Raw genomic sequence first — 14526 nt, 5'->3', positions numbered from 1 at the left:
GGACATTTGTAAACGTAAATATTGGAAATTTCCACGTACAAGTGTCCTCGCTCCTGATCTGGCTACGATCTGTTAAGCCAGAAACTTGACAGATCAGAAATGCTGGTTTCCAGCGCATTGTGCTCTGGAATCCGCAGGAACTCCGTACAGACCCGGGGAGGCCCGAATTTCAGGGCCATTGTTTTTCGTACATTGTGAATGTTTAACGCTGAAGTCATTGCGAGCTGAAGCACCTCCACTCAATCCCGCCTGATGCCATGGAAACGCTGTCAAGGCCGCGGTAACTCCCGAAGATTATTTTGAAAAGCGTCCAACCAAATCACAGGGATTCCCCTCCACTGTTTTCTGTTGTTATAATCTTGGAAGAAACGGCAAAATGTTTCCTCCACTGAAGTGTTGTGAGGAAAATTGCACATTAGAGGCCTTTCAGGAAGGCCCCGTCATCAAATCCCAGGTTATTACTGGGGCGGGGGGTGGGGGCGGGTGTGGAGGGCGGCAGGGGGAGGGGGGATGGATATTTCATCACTGTCGTCACAACATTGACAGTGAATCTAAACAGAAAGTGCTGGAGATGCACATCAGCTCAGCCACACTGTGAAAGAGAACAGGAGAGGGTAATGCTCCAGGTGGGACCCTTCACCAGTAGTCAAGTAGCTGCAATGTTTATCGTTGAGGTTTCAACTGGCTCGAGATTCAATGTTTTGCTCTGGTGCCGTTGTCGTTATTCCAGCTGTTTTCTAAATGAGGAATGCCCCAGGATGTACAGCCGGTTGGAAATGCTCAAAGGTTTTAATTGGCATTGTCGCCTCCTCTCCCAGCAGACATCTTGGTCTTCAAACTGACATAGAAACTCCAATCACCCGAGGACACAAAAGCAAATAAGCGCAGAATAAAAACAGAAAAAAAGAATCCTTCTTATACTGCTGTACAGTGATTTGGTTTTATTCTTATGGGAGGGTAACACTGTCTCTATTTTCTATCCAACCTGACAGAGTTATCTAGCCGTGGTCAGAGAATCACAGCAATTACAGCACAGAAGGAGGCCGTTTGGCCCTTTTGGCCTGTGCATGTCACTTCGTGTGATGGTATAGTTTCTTTCTGTTGGAAGTTTAAAGTTGAATTCTCTTAATAGTTCAGAGTGACCCTCTCTGGGTATGTGCTCCTCTTGTAGAATGGCTCTTCTGTTATTTTGGGGTAACACATGGGCTGAAACGACATGTCTGCTGGTTCTAGCCGTTCAGGTGGATATTAATGATCCCACTGCACTCTTCGAAGAACATAAGAACATAAGAGCATGGAGTTCTCCCAATGTCCTGACCAACAGTGTTCTATCAATAAATACCATCAAAAAATAAATTCACTGGCCATTCATCTCCTTGGTGTCTATGGGGTATATCTGCTGCAGAATGGCTCAAGTGGAGTATAAACACCGGCATCGACTGGTTGGGACGAACGGCCGTATTTTCTTCTCTGTAACCCTATGTAAATTCTTGCACATGTAGCAATTGTTACTGCACATCAAAAAGCAACTCACAGTGCTGATGTTTCTATATGATAAGGCACTACATAACCACACATATTATTTATTGGAAAGTCACATTCACATAAGTGAGCTAATTTCATGAGGCTCCACTCCGGGTCTGGCTCCTCGCTCAATGGAAGCTATGTGATCTTCAGCTTTCGTTCATTGAAAGTATTCACCGGAAAATTGGGCGTGCAGTGAATGGGCCTTGCGGACTTCCATGTCCCATTATTCGATTCATGGTCTTGTTGAGTACAGTCATAGAATTATGGAATAGTACCGCACAGAAGGAGGCCATTCGGCCCATCGAGTCTGCGGCGGCTCTTTCAAAGAGCAATCCAGTTAGTCCCACGCCCCCCCGCTCTTTCCCCACTTTGCTGCAATTGTTTTTCCTTCAAGTATTTATCCAATCCCCTTGTGAAGGCTATCGTTGAATCTCTATCCACCACCCCATCAGATAATGCATTTCAAATCCTAACCACTCATTGCGTAAAATGTTTTTCCTCAGTATGGTGGGAGCCTCAAATTTAATCTTAATGACATATGACAAGAGTGAATACATGACCAGTTCTATCTAATATGCACTAGTGGAATTTGGGGGGTAGGGGCGGGGGTGTGGCTTTTATCATTTTTTTTAACTGATTTGTTTGCATCGACAATGTACATGTCCGAGTAGAAAATAAACAAAAGACATTGTGGCTCAAATTATTGAATTTGAATGATAATGGGTTTTATTTGACTTCATTGTTTACCTTTTAATATAGAGTGGTAGTAAAAAGACTTGCATTTATATAGTGCCTTTCACGACCACCAGACGTCTCAAAGCGCTTTACAGCCAATGAAGTACTTTTGGAGTATAGCTCACTAATATTGTAATGACAGCCAACAAACACACAGCAAGCTCCCACAAACGGTAATGAGATAATGACCAGATAATCTGTTTTAGTGATGTTGATTGAGGGATAAATATTGGCCAAGACACTGGGGATAACTCCCCAGCTCTTCTTTGAAAATAGTGCCATGGGATCTTTTACGTCCACCTGAGAGAGCAGACGGGGCCTCGGTTTAAGGTCTCATCCAAACGACAGCACCCTCGACAGTGCAACATTCCCTCAGCACTGCACTGGACTGTCAGCCTAGATTTATGTGCTCGAGTCCTTGGAGTGGGAGTTGAGCCCATAACCTTCGAGACTCAGAGGCAAGTATGTTACCCACTGAACCACAGCTGACACAAAGGAGCAGGAATATAAGCTAGGGATCTTGTTCCTAATCACCATCCAGTGAATTGTGCTGAGAAGTACACATCTGTAGCTGTCAGGTAAAACAGTTTCAGGTTGTTTTTTGAAGCCTGCGATGACTGAATAATAAAAGAAAGACTTTTCTTTATATAGCGCCTTTCTCAACCTCAGGACATCGAAAAGTGCTTTACAATGCTGCTGCTGGATGCTTTGACTTACCCATTACTCAGGAAAGGAACTGGAGAGGGAGACAGCAGCCAAGAGTCAGAAGGGAAAAAAACATTTTTTTGGTGTCTGTAATTACAGCATAACATAGAAACATAGAAAATAGGTGCAGGAGTAGGCCAATCGGCCCTTCGAGCCTGCACCACCATTCAATAAGATCATGGCTGATCATTCCTTCAGTAACCCTTTCCTGCTTTCTCTCCATACCCCTTGATCCCCTTAACCGTAAGGGCCATATCTAACTCCCTCTTGAATATATCCAATGAACAGGCATCAACAATTCTCTGCGGCAAGGAATTCCACAGGTTAACAACTCGCTGAGTGAAGAAGTTTCTCCTCATCTCAGTCCTAAATGGCCTACCCCTTATCCTAAGACTATGTCCCCTGGTTCTGGACTTCCCCAATATCAGGAACATTCTTCCCGTATCTATCCTGTCCAGTCCCGTCAGAATCTTATATGGTTCTATGAGATCCCTTCTCATTCTTCTAAACTCCAGTGAATAAAGGCCCAGTTGATCCAGTCTCTCCTCATATGACAGCCCAGCGATCCCTGGAATCAGTCTGGTGAACCTTTGCTGCACTCCCTCAATAGCAAGATCATCCTTCCTCAGATTAGGAGACCAAAACTGAACACAATATTCCAGGTGAGGCCTCACCAAGGCCCTGTACAACTGCAGTAAGACCTCCCTGCTCCTATACTCAAATCCCCTAGCTATGAAGGCCAACATACCATTTGCCTTCTTTACCGCCTGCTGTACCTGCATGCTCACTTTCAGTGACTGATGTACCATGACACCCAGGTCGCGTTGCACCTCCCCTTTTCATAGTCTGCCACCATTCAGATAATATTATGCCTTCGTGTTTTTGCCCCCAAAGTGGATAACCTCACATTTATCCACATTGTACTGCATCTGCCATGTATTTGCCCACTCACCTAACCTGTCCAGGTCACCCTGCAGCCTCTTAGCATCCTCCTCACAGCTCACACCGCCACCCAGTTTAGTGTCATCTGCAAACTTGGAGATATTACACTCTATTCCTTCACCTAAATCATTATTGTAAAGAGCTGGGGTCCCAGCACTGAGCCCTGCGGCACTCCACTAGTCACTGCCTGCCATTCTGAAAAGGACCCGTTTATCCCGACTCTCTGCTTCCTGTCTGCCAACCAGTTCCCTATCCATGTCAGTATATTACCCCCAATACCATGTGCTTTGATTTTGCGCACCAATCTTTTGTGCGGGACCTTGTCAAAAGCCTTTTGAAAATCCAAATACATCACATCCACTGGTTCTCCCTTGTCCACTCTGCTAGTTACATCCTCAAAAAATTCCAGAAGATTCGTCAAGCCCTTTCATAAATCCATGCTGACTTGGTCCGATCCTATCACTGCTTTCCAAATGCGCTGCTATTTCATCCTTAATGATTGATTCCAACATTTTCCCCACTACTGATGTCAGGCTAACCGGTCTATAATTATCCGTTTTCTCTCTCCCTCTTTTTTTAAAAAGTGGTGTTACATTAGCTACCCTCCAGTCCATAGGAACTGATCCAGAGTTGATAGACTGTTGGAAAATGATCACCAATGAATCCACTATTTCTAGGGCCACTTCCTTGAGTACTCTGGGATGCAGACTATCAGGCCCTGGGATTTATCGGCCTTTAATCCCATCAATTTCCCGAACACAATTTCCCACCTAATAAGGATATCCTTCAGTTCCTCTTTCTCACGAGACCCACTGTCCCGTAGTACCTTCGGAAGGTTATTTGTATCTTCCTTTGTGAAGACAGAACCAAAGTATTGGTTCAATTGGTCTGCCATTTCTTTGTTCCCCATTATAAATTCACCTGAATCTGACTGCAAGGGACCTATCTTTGTCTTTACTAATCTTTTTCTCTTCACATATTTATAGAACCTTTTGCAGTCAGTTTTTATGTTCCCTGCAAGCTTCCTCTCATACTCCATTTTCCCCCTCCTAATTAAACCCTTAGTCCTCCTCTGTTGAATTCTAAATTTCTCCCAATCCTCAGATTTGTTGCTTTTTCTAGCCAATTTATATGCCTCTTCCTTGGCTTTAACACTATCCTTAATTTCCCTTGTTAGCCACGGTTGAGCCACCTTCCCAGTTTTATTTTTACTCCAGACAGGGATGAACAATTGCTGAAGTTCATCCATGTGACCTTTAAATGTTTGCCTCTGCCTATCCACCATCAACCGTTTGAGTATCCTTTGCCAGTCTATTCTAGCCAATTCACACCTCATACCGTCGAAGTTACTTTTCCTTAAGTTCAGGACCCTAGTTTCCGAATGAACTTTGTCACTCTCCATCTTAATAAGGAAGAGTTCAAAATGATTTTACATTAGGCTTCAGAATCAGTGCTGTTGAAATCTTGGCATTCCAACAATGACTGGAATTTCCTATTGCTTCCCCATTGGCCAAAGCCGTTGAAGTTACCTCCAATATCCAGCAACCAATACAGATCTCCGAGGCTCACCTGGGCAGAACTGGACTTTTTTAGGATGGAGTTTGGGTTTTAACAGCAGAAACATGCACAAATTCCCTTCAAGCATTCCAATCCATTCAGCTACAGCACAGTGGTCTTTTTACACTAAGCACACAAGCATGGCAATATCAGATTGAGTCTCAAGTTCAGTGCCACAGCCATCGGGGAAAGACATGCCAACTCATCCAAATTTCAACACACCCACAGCCCAAGTTGGCAGGGCCTTGGTTCTTTCCCTCAGCAGGGCGATGGCAGCAGCAAAACTAGATCGGAGTTCAAATAGGGTCATTCCTGTCAGCAAATATGATCCGAGGTTATTAGGTGTCAGCCTTGGCTCAATGGGAGTACTCTTGCCTCTGACCTAGAAGGTCATGGGTTCAAGCCCCACTCCAGAGCCTTGAGTACACTCCAGTACAGTGCTTAGAGTGTGCTATACAGCGGAGGTGCCGTCTGTCAGACGAGTCTTCAATCCATGCTCCTGCCTGCCCTCTCAGGTGGATGCAGAAGATCGGGGGCGCCAACTGAACAAGAGCAGGGGAATTGTCCTGGCCATCATTTGCCCCTCCACTAACACAGTTTAAGTGGTCATTTATCTCGTTGCTGAGGTGGGGCCTTGCTGTGTGCAAATTGGCCACTGTGTTTACCTACATTGCAACAGTGACTGCACTCCAAAAGTAATAATCGGCTGGGGAGTGCATTGGCCCATCCTGAGGTCATGAAAGGTGCTATAGAAATGCAAGTCCTTTCATTCTTTAGAATTAGGAATTTATTAAAGTAGATGGAAGCTCGATGACAAAAGCAAAATACGGCGGATGCTGCAATCTGAAATAAAAACAAAAAATGCTGAAAATCTCAGCGGGTCAGGCAGCCTCTATGGAGAGAAATCAGAGTTAACGTTTCATGTCGATGACCCTTCATCAGAACTGGCAAATGTTCAAAAAGAATCCTCGGTTGAGGAAAAAGGAAGACATGACAAAGGAACTAGTGTGAAAGGTGGTATCGTCAGAGCAGATATGACGGAGTAGAAGAAACTGGGAGAAAGGAATGAAGTCCTTACAGGATTCGGGGTGATCTTATGTAATTTTTTTCTCCGTCTCCAATGGCAGCTGGTCATTACCCCGCCATTCACACCCTATCCAGACTAACCTTTTTCTAACTTTTGACATTACCATTTCAATTCAGCCCATCATCCCTTTGTCTCTCTAATCTCTCCTGCCTTCCACCCTATCACAGACCTTCTCTTTTGTTCTTTCTTCCCCTCCCCCTTTCAGGGCTCCTCAGGGTTCTTTTCGAGCACTTGCCAGTTCTGACGAAAGGTCATCGACCTGAAACGTTAACTCTGTTCCTCTCTCCACAGATGCTGCCCGGGCCGCTGAGATTTCCGGCATGTTCTGTTTTTATTATGGAAGCTAGCTGAGTCCTCTCGAAGCAGCAATGGTCTACTCCTGTCTGAAAATTGTGCCAGGTGGAATGATTATTCCGTATGCTGGGAATGGAGTTGTGACATGGTACAAGAGGTAAATTAGGATATGCTGAATGTAGATTGGAGCTGGTAGTGCATCAGTTTACTATGACTATACAAATGATTTTCCTATAGCTTACTCACAATACTTATTCACTTTTTTCTTAGGAAAGTGTTCCGGTAAGTAACCCACAGAATCACACTGACATGCCAGAGCAACATTCAGAAGATTTTTTTAAATGTTTCTATCTGATTGTATGCAAGAATAATCCAGGCTGTGTTCTCTGTACTACAAAGATTCCCTGTTGCCAGACTCAAAATTGAAGATTATCAAATACAGAGTGATAGATCCTGGAATTGATAGCAAGGCAACGGTAACAAATGTTTCAGAGCAAACTTGCTAACATGTTCTAACCTCCACCTGAATCCCGAGACAATTTTGATGATGGCTACTGCGTTCCATATAATTGATATATGAAACCTCATGAATGAGGAATTAATGGTCATCAAAGAGCCATGGAAAGTTTATATCAACACTGATATTTGCATTATGTAATCCTGGCTGAGACCTTAGTGCATTGCTGAGGGAGTCTTTCGGATGAGACGTTAAATAGAGGCCGTGTCTGCCCTCTCAGGTGGAAAGATCCCATGGCACTGTGTTTTTATATTTCAGCCCATGCAACATTATGCTAAGATGAGCCCCAAGATAACCTCCTGCGTGTCCTTCTTACCTCTACCTTAGCTCTGCTCTCTGACCCTTCCTGCAGTCCTCAGTCTCGGCCCAGCCTATCGAGATCCTGGCACTGACAGAAATGGAGTTGGGCTCGAGGGGCTCAAGGGGCTGAATGGCCTTCTTCCGCGCTGAAACCATTCTAACTCCATGATTCTACGAAATCTGGTTTACAGCTGACGATTGCTTCTCGCCAAAACCTCCCATCGGCTGCACCTTCAATCCGCACACAGGTCCCAGTTTGGCGTCTCCTGTTACTTTTCTCGTTTCTTCTTTGAGCACCTCGCTCTCTTTCATCCCTCCCTCATTGAGATCTACTCCTTCCCACTCTCCCGGAAAGGACAACTTACCCTCAATGATTTCAACTTGCACCTAAACCCCCCCGATGGCCCCCCTCTCATTTCCTCTGCCCACCTGGGGCTCGCTTGCTGTGTAGGTATTCCGAGAAGAGCACTTGCTTTGGGAGTCTCGTGTTGGGCATGTAGACGATGTGGCCCGCCCAACAGAGCTGGTCGAGTGTGGCCAGTGCTTCGATGCTGGGGGTATTGGCCTGATCGAGAACACTAACGTTAGTGCGTCTTGCGGAGATCAACCAAACTTTTGGTCATCTCTCCTACTCTTGTACCATGGTGGAGTATTTGTTATTTTATTCATTTTTTCTCAATTTGTCCTTCCCCTTTGTAAAGCACCTTGGGCCATTTACTATATTACACTGCTACATAAACACAAGGCACTGTTGTTGTTGGGTGGCTGGAATGTGTTTCCAACAAGATTGTTTGAGGCCAGAATAATGAATTCATTTATGCAATCGTTCGATGCTATTTTTAGGTAGATATTCTGGGAGGATAAAATCAAATGGGCCGACTAGCATTCTTCATTACAATAGGAAAACTGTTCCGATATCACAAGTATCTTTCTTATTTCCATATTAATCTTATATAAACTGAAAAGCATGCAAAAACATTAAACTAGTTCAGATATATTGCCTTCAGCCATAAATCTAACAAACTACAAATTCTTCAAAGCTGGATTTAAACTCTTTGGCTGAATGAACGAGGGGACATAATGTAGAAAAAATAACTAAAAAAGTTAAATCTAGAAAAAAATCTGCTCACAAAGTGAGACCGTGAAATGAACTGTCCCATCAGGCTATAGAAGCAGAATCAAATGAGGTGTTCAAACAGGTGATAGCCATGTATTTAAGTAGTTAGGGTTATTGCAGTTCAGAATTTTGCCCAACACTCCTCACTCAGGTTCACAGCACCGTAAGCACACCTATGTCTCCTATGATCTGAAATTTGCAACTTTGTGTGTGCCATGAAGGGAATGGGGCACTACAAGACTTAACAATTACTCTTTTAATGGGGGTTTTTGCACTTGAGATTGCTTGGCACAAGCCCCCACTCCCGCCTGCCGACATTAAATGGTAAAAAATGCTACACAGCCAGGTCATTAGGCAAAAATTCAGGCTGAAGCTGAATTTATTTACTTAAATATGATAATACAGAAGCAAAAGTAAATAGCAAGTAAGCAGCTTCTTGATTGTCTGCTGAGTTATTTTCTCGATCAAGGCTGAAAGCAAATTATCCTGGAATTTCAACCAGGTTGACACTCCTTTGATGGAGTCTTTGGGGTTGATTTCTTGCATAGGTTAATAACACCGGAGAAATGGCATATATGTTATTCATGCCTCTTCATAGCGCCGCACGGAAGTAGGCCATTTGGCCCATCACGCCTGTGCCAGCTCTTTGGATTACTTCCACTTCCCAACTTTTTCTCCATAGCCCTACAAATGTTTCCATTTCACGTATATATCCAATTTCCTTTAGAAAGTTGCTTTTACCACCCTTCTCTGCGGTTTCTGCAGCTTTAACGCCAAAGTTACGGCAGCCAATGAGGAGACTCCCCCCATGGAAATACTTGGCATTTGTCTCCTACCCCAATTTTAAACTTGCATACATTTCACTTCAAAGACGTGAGATTATTTCTGATGAACAAAATATGACGACTCCCCTCTGGGAACTTGGCTGGTCCCGATAACCCACATAGAAATGTATATAATCCGCAGACAGTGTTTAGGTGTGATCTCTTTCTCTGTAAAGACAGATGGCCTTGAATTTAATGCCTGTCACAGTGATAGCAGACCATCAGCAGAGGAGGACTACTGCCTGTCCCTTGGCTTGCCATCTGACCCCGGAGTCAGGGGCAGTTAAATATTTCAGCTGGGTGCTGTAATGTATGCACCTGCGAGTATGCTCACAGGTTTGTAGAGCTGTTGCAATTTTTAGTGTCCCCCTCCCCTTTTTTAGGGGGCACTTGTAAAATATATGGTTTTAATGCCCCCCAAAAAAATCACAAAAAACCCAACAAAAAGACAAAACAAAAAAAAAATAATTTATTAGAAAAAGGGGAAGTTAAGTGTCTGGAGTGTCCCCCAGATTGGGGGGGCACTTGATCTAATGTTTATTTTGTTCCCCCCGCAAAAGAGTTGTAGAGCTGTTGCATTGTGAGTGGCTTAGCCAGTCACATGATGTTCACAAGACTCAATAAAATCCCAGTCAGTTGGGTCTTGGTCACTCACGATGAGGTATGCAGTGAGCCGAGTGGATGCAAGTCCGACTGCGGCAACTACAGAGGAATCTGCTATCAGCCACTGGAAAAGTAATTGCTAGAGTCCTCCTCAACCGTCTTTTCCCCGAGGAGCTCCTCCCGGAGTCGCAGTGCGGATTTCGTCTCCTTCGGGGCACAACGGACATGATTTTTGCAGTGCGACAGCTGCAGGAAAAATGCAGGGAACAGTGCCAGCCCTTATACATGGCCTTCTTCGGCCTTACAAAGGCCTTTGACACTGTCAACCGCGAGGGTCTATGGAGCGTCCTCCTCCGTTTTGGATGCCCCCAAAAGTACGTCATCATCCTCCGCCTGCACCATGACGACATGCAGGCCGTGATCCTTACCAACGGATAAATCACAGACCTAATCCACGTCCAGACCGGGGTCAAGCAGGTCTGTGTCATCGCCCCAATCCTCTTCTCAATCTTCCTCGCTGCCATGCTCCACCTCACAGTTGACAAACTCCCTGCTGGAGTGGAACTAAACTATAGAACCAATGGGCTGTATCCAGGCCAGGTCCAATCTCTGTTGTCGAGTTACAGTGCTCGGACGACACCTGCATCTGTGCACATACAGAGGCTGAACTCCAGGACATAGTCAATGTATTTACCGAGGCATATGAAATCATGGGCCTTACGCTAAACATCAGCAAGACAAAGGTCCTCCACCAGCCTGTCCTCGTCGCACAGCACTGCCCCCCAGACATCAAGATCCACGGCGTGGCCCTGGACAACGTGGACCACTTCCCTTTTCTCGGGAGCCTCCTACCAACAAGAGCAGGCATTGACGACGAGATCCAGCACTGCCTCCAGTGCTCCAGTGCAGCTTTTGTCTGCCTGAGGAAAAGGGTGCATGAAGATCAGGCCCTCAAAACTGTCACCAAGCTCACGGTAGTAATACCCACCTTCCTGTATGGCTCGGAGATGTGGACCATTTACAGTAGACACCTCAAGTCGCTGGAGAAATACTACCAACTATGTCTCCGCAAGATCCTACAAATCCCCATGGGACGACAGACGCACCGACATTAGCGTCCTCATCCAGGCCAACATCCCCAGCATTGAAGCACTGACCACACTTGATCTGGGCAGGCCACATTGTCCGCATGCCAGACACGAGACTCCCAAAGCAAGCGCTCTACTCAGAACTCCTTCACGGCAAACGAGCCAAAGGTGGGCAGAGGAAACGTTTCAAGGACACCCTCAAAGCCTCCCTGATAAAGTGCGACATCCCCACTGACACCTGGGAGTCCTTGGCCAAAGACCACCGTAAGTGGAGGAAGTGCATTCGGGAGGGCACTGAGCACCTCGAGTCTCATCGCCGAGAGCATGCAGAAATCAAGCGCAGACAGCGGAAGGAGCGTGCAGCAAACCAGACTCCCCACCCACTCTTACCCTCAAACACTGTCTGTCCCACCTGTGACAGAGACTGTAATTCCCGTATTGGACTGTTCCGTCACCTAAGAACTCATGCTAAGAGTGGAAGCAAGTCTTCCTCGATTCCAAGGGACTGCCTATGATGATGATGATGATGCAGTGAGCCTAGTGGACGAACTGGTAATGAGTAGTTTGATTGTTAAACCTTTGTTAATAACCCCAATAGTTCTTAATGGCAATGTGTGGCGGTGAATTCTTAAGCAAAGAACCCATGAAGCAAATACAACATAGATGCTGAAGTCTAAATAGACCCCAACACTCTGAGGGAGAAGTCTGATTTTTGTTTTTAAAATCCTATTTTTGGCAAGGTAGTAAACTGCACTTCAGTGCTACATCTGACCTTTTAAATCTACCTGCCTGAGGCCATAAGCCATGCTTGATGCCAAGGACTTCCTTGCACCCAGTCTTGCTGAGGTGCAAATGGTGAAGAGTACGTCATATGATGCATTTCCTTCAAGGTATGTCATCATAATCCCAGTTTCCTGGCCCAGCAATGGAGGGTCTGGAAGTCTTTTAAAAGTAGTCAACTGTTTGATTTCACAATATTTAGATCCATCGAAAATTTTACATGGAAAGGAAATACGATAGAGATTTCACAATTTGAATCAAGATGCATCTTCTCTTCCATCACAAGGGCATCGAGGGACAACAGTGAAAGGAAGAGGAATTAAAAAGATACAGGTACAGGTGAAGTGCATAACTGCTGGGTGGGGCAGGCTCAATGCGTCAATTGGCTTCAATCCAATTGAACCAAACCCCGCCCCCCCCCCCCCAAATCCAATTTGATTTCCTGAGAGAGAAAGTATAAGTTAATGTCGGACTTTGCTGCTACATTCTCATGGATTAATCCGCCTTCACTATTTCAATGTGAACACTATGATTGTATTACTGTTATATCAGGATCGCCTCTTGAGGGGAAGCAACGAGTGGAATACGACAATGGCCTCGGCATCGCTGGGCATTGGCGGCGGGGGGAATCTTTGCTGGGGTTCCCATTCCGGATGGCTATCCATTGGTTCTTTCCCTAAAATTTGCATGTGTGGACATGGGGTAAAGCTGGGATCAGGATTTCATGTGATGCCATGCATGGTTGAATAGCTGGTTGGCACTCACTCTGCGGGTTCCCATATCAGGGATGGCCAGTTGGGTGTGGTGCTGGGAGCCCGTGCCAAGGAACGGTACATCAGGCACAGTCAGCTCCTTCAGGACAGAGAGGGGTGAAAGAGAAATAAAAAGATAATTTAAGAGGCAGAGTATATATCGCATTATTGAAAGTATGCACATTTGAGGCTGCTGAAGTGATCAGCACCCATGCTAAGTAGTTTAAAGACAGCATAACAGTCATAGTTGGCGCAGCGTTATAAAACAGTGTGGGTTAGATGTATACCGTGACCAATGTGCCAAGTGACCTGAATCGGGGAAGTGGATACTGACAACCGAAGCTATGCTAAATATTCAAGTCCAAGCAACACAAGTCAGTGAATGAAACGAAAGCAAAAGACACTGGAAAATGCAAGGAGAATGTTGTTAGAGTGTCCAGTTAGCACGCTCAGGTATTTAGATTAGAAAGTGACAACAACTTGCATTTACTTTGTGTAGCGCCTTTAACGTAGTTAAACGTCCCATGGTGCTTCACGGGAGAGTTATCAAACTAAATTTGATACCGAAAGCTTGGCCAAAGGAGCATCTTAAAGGAGGAGGGAGAGGTAGAGAGGTGGAGAGGTTTAGGGAAGGGAATTCCAGAGCTTCGGGCCCAGGCATCTGAAGACACGGCCGCCAATGGTGGAGCGATTAAAATTGTGGGTGTTCAGGGATCTTGGTGGAGCTTACATAAAATGCTGGAAATCTCAGCGGGTCAGGCAGCACCTGTGGAGAGAGAAACAAAGTTAACATTTCGGGTCGATGACCCTTCGTCAGGACTGGCGAATGTTCGAAAAGAACAGATTCTTAAGGAGCACTGAAAGGAGGAGGGGAAGAAAGAACAAAAGGGAAGATCTGTGATAGGGTGGAAGGCAGGAGAGATTAGAGAGACAAAAGGGATGATGGGCCGAATTGAGCTTCGGGCCCAGGCATCTGAAGACATGGCACCAATGGTGGAGCGATTAAAATTGTGGATGCTCAAGAGGCCAGAATCGGAGGAGCGCAGAGATCTTGTAGGAGCTTACAGAGATAGGGAGGAGTGTAACCATGGTGAAATTTGAAAACAAGAATGAGAATTTTAAATTCAATGCGTTGCTGGTCAGCAAGCACAGGGGTGATGGGCGAAGGGGACTTGGTGTGAGTTGGGATGGGGACAGAAGAGTTTTGGATGGGCTCAAGGTTACGAAGGGTGAAAAAGCAACACAACTGTGTATGAGTAAGGGTGCTAGATTGTGTGCAAGGTCTTTAATTTGATAGCTTGGTGAAAACCTTGTGGTATTTTTGAATCTTTGAAGTGCAGTTTGGGGGGGTGTGGAGCAGACTGGAAAGGTGGGCAATGCTGAGGAGTGGGTGGAAGTGAGCAAAGAGGGCACAGGTGGAAATGGTGAATGAAAACCCAAGGTGCAGGCAAATGACAGAGCAGCTCAGCTCCTGATCTCCTTGTTTGATGGCTTTTGAAGTGGAGATGGTGCTGAGATGAATGTGAAGCGGATGACCCAAGTTACCAGTCTGTAGAACCTATTGAGAGCGAGTGGTGCAGTGTGTTGGTCTATCACCTTTGGGAGTTGGGTTTTAAATCCAGGCTAGAGTGATGGGATGGAAATATTTGTGGTGAGGATGTTATGTGGCATGGGTTGTGAAAATTCCCACTGGGAATA

The sequence above is a fragment of the Pristiophorus japonicus genome, chromosome 11 (assembly GCF_044704955.1).
Source record: "Pristiophorus japonicus isolate sPriJap1 chromosome 11, sPriJap1.hap1, whole genome shotgun sequence".
NCBI classification, from domain to species: Eukaryota; Metazoa; Chordata; class Chondrichthyes; family Pristiophoridae; genus Pristiophorus; species Pristiophorus japonicus.
Note: the sequence above shows the minus strand (reverse complement) of the source record.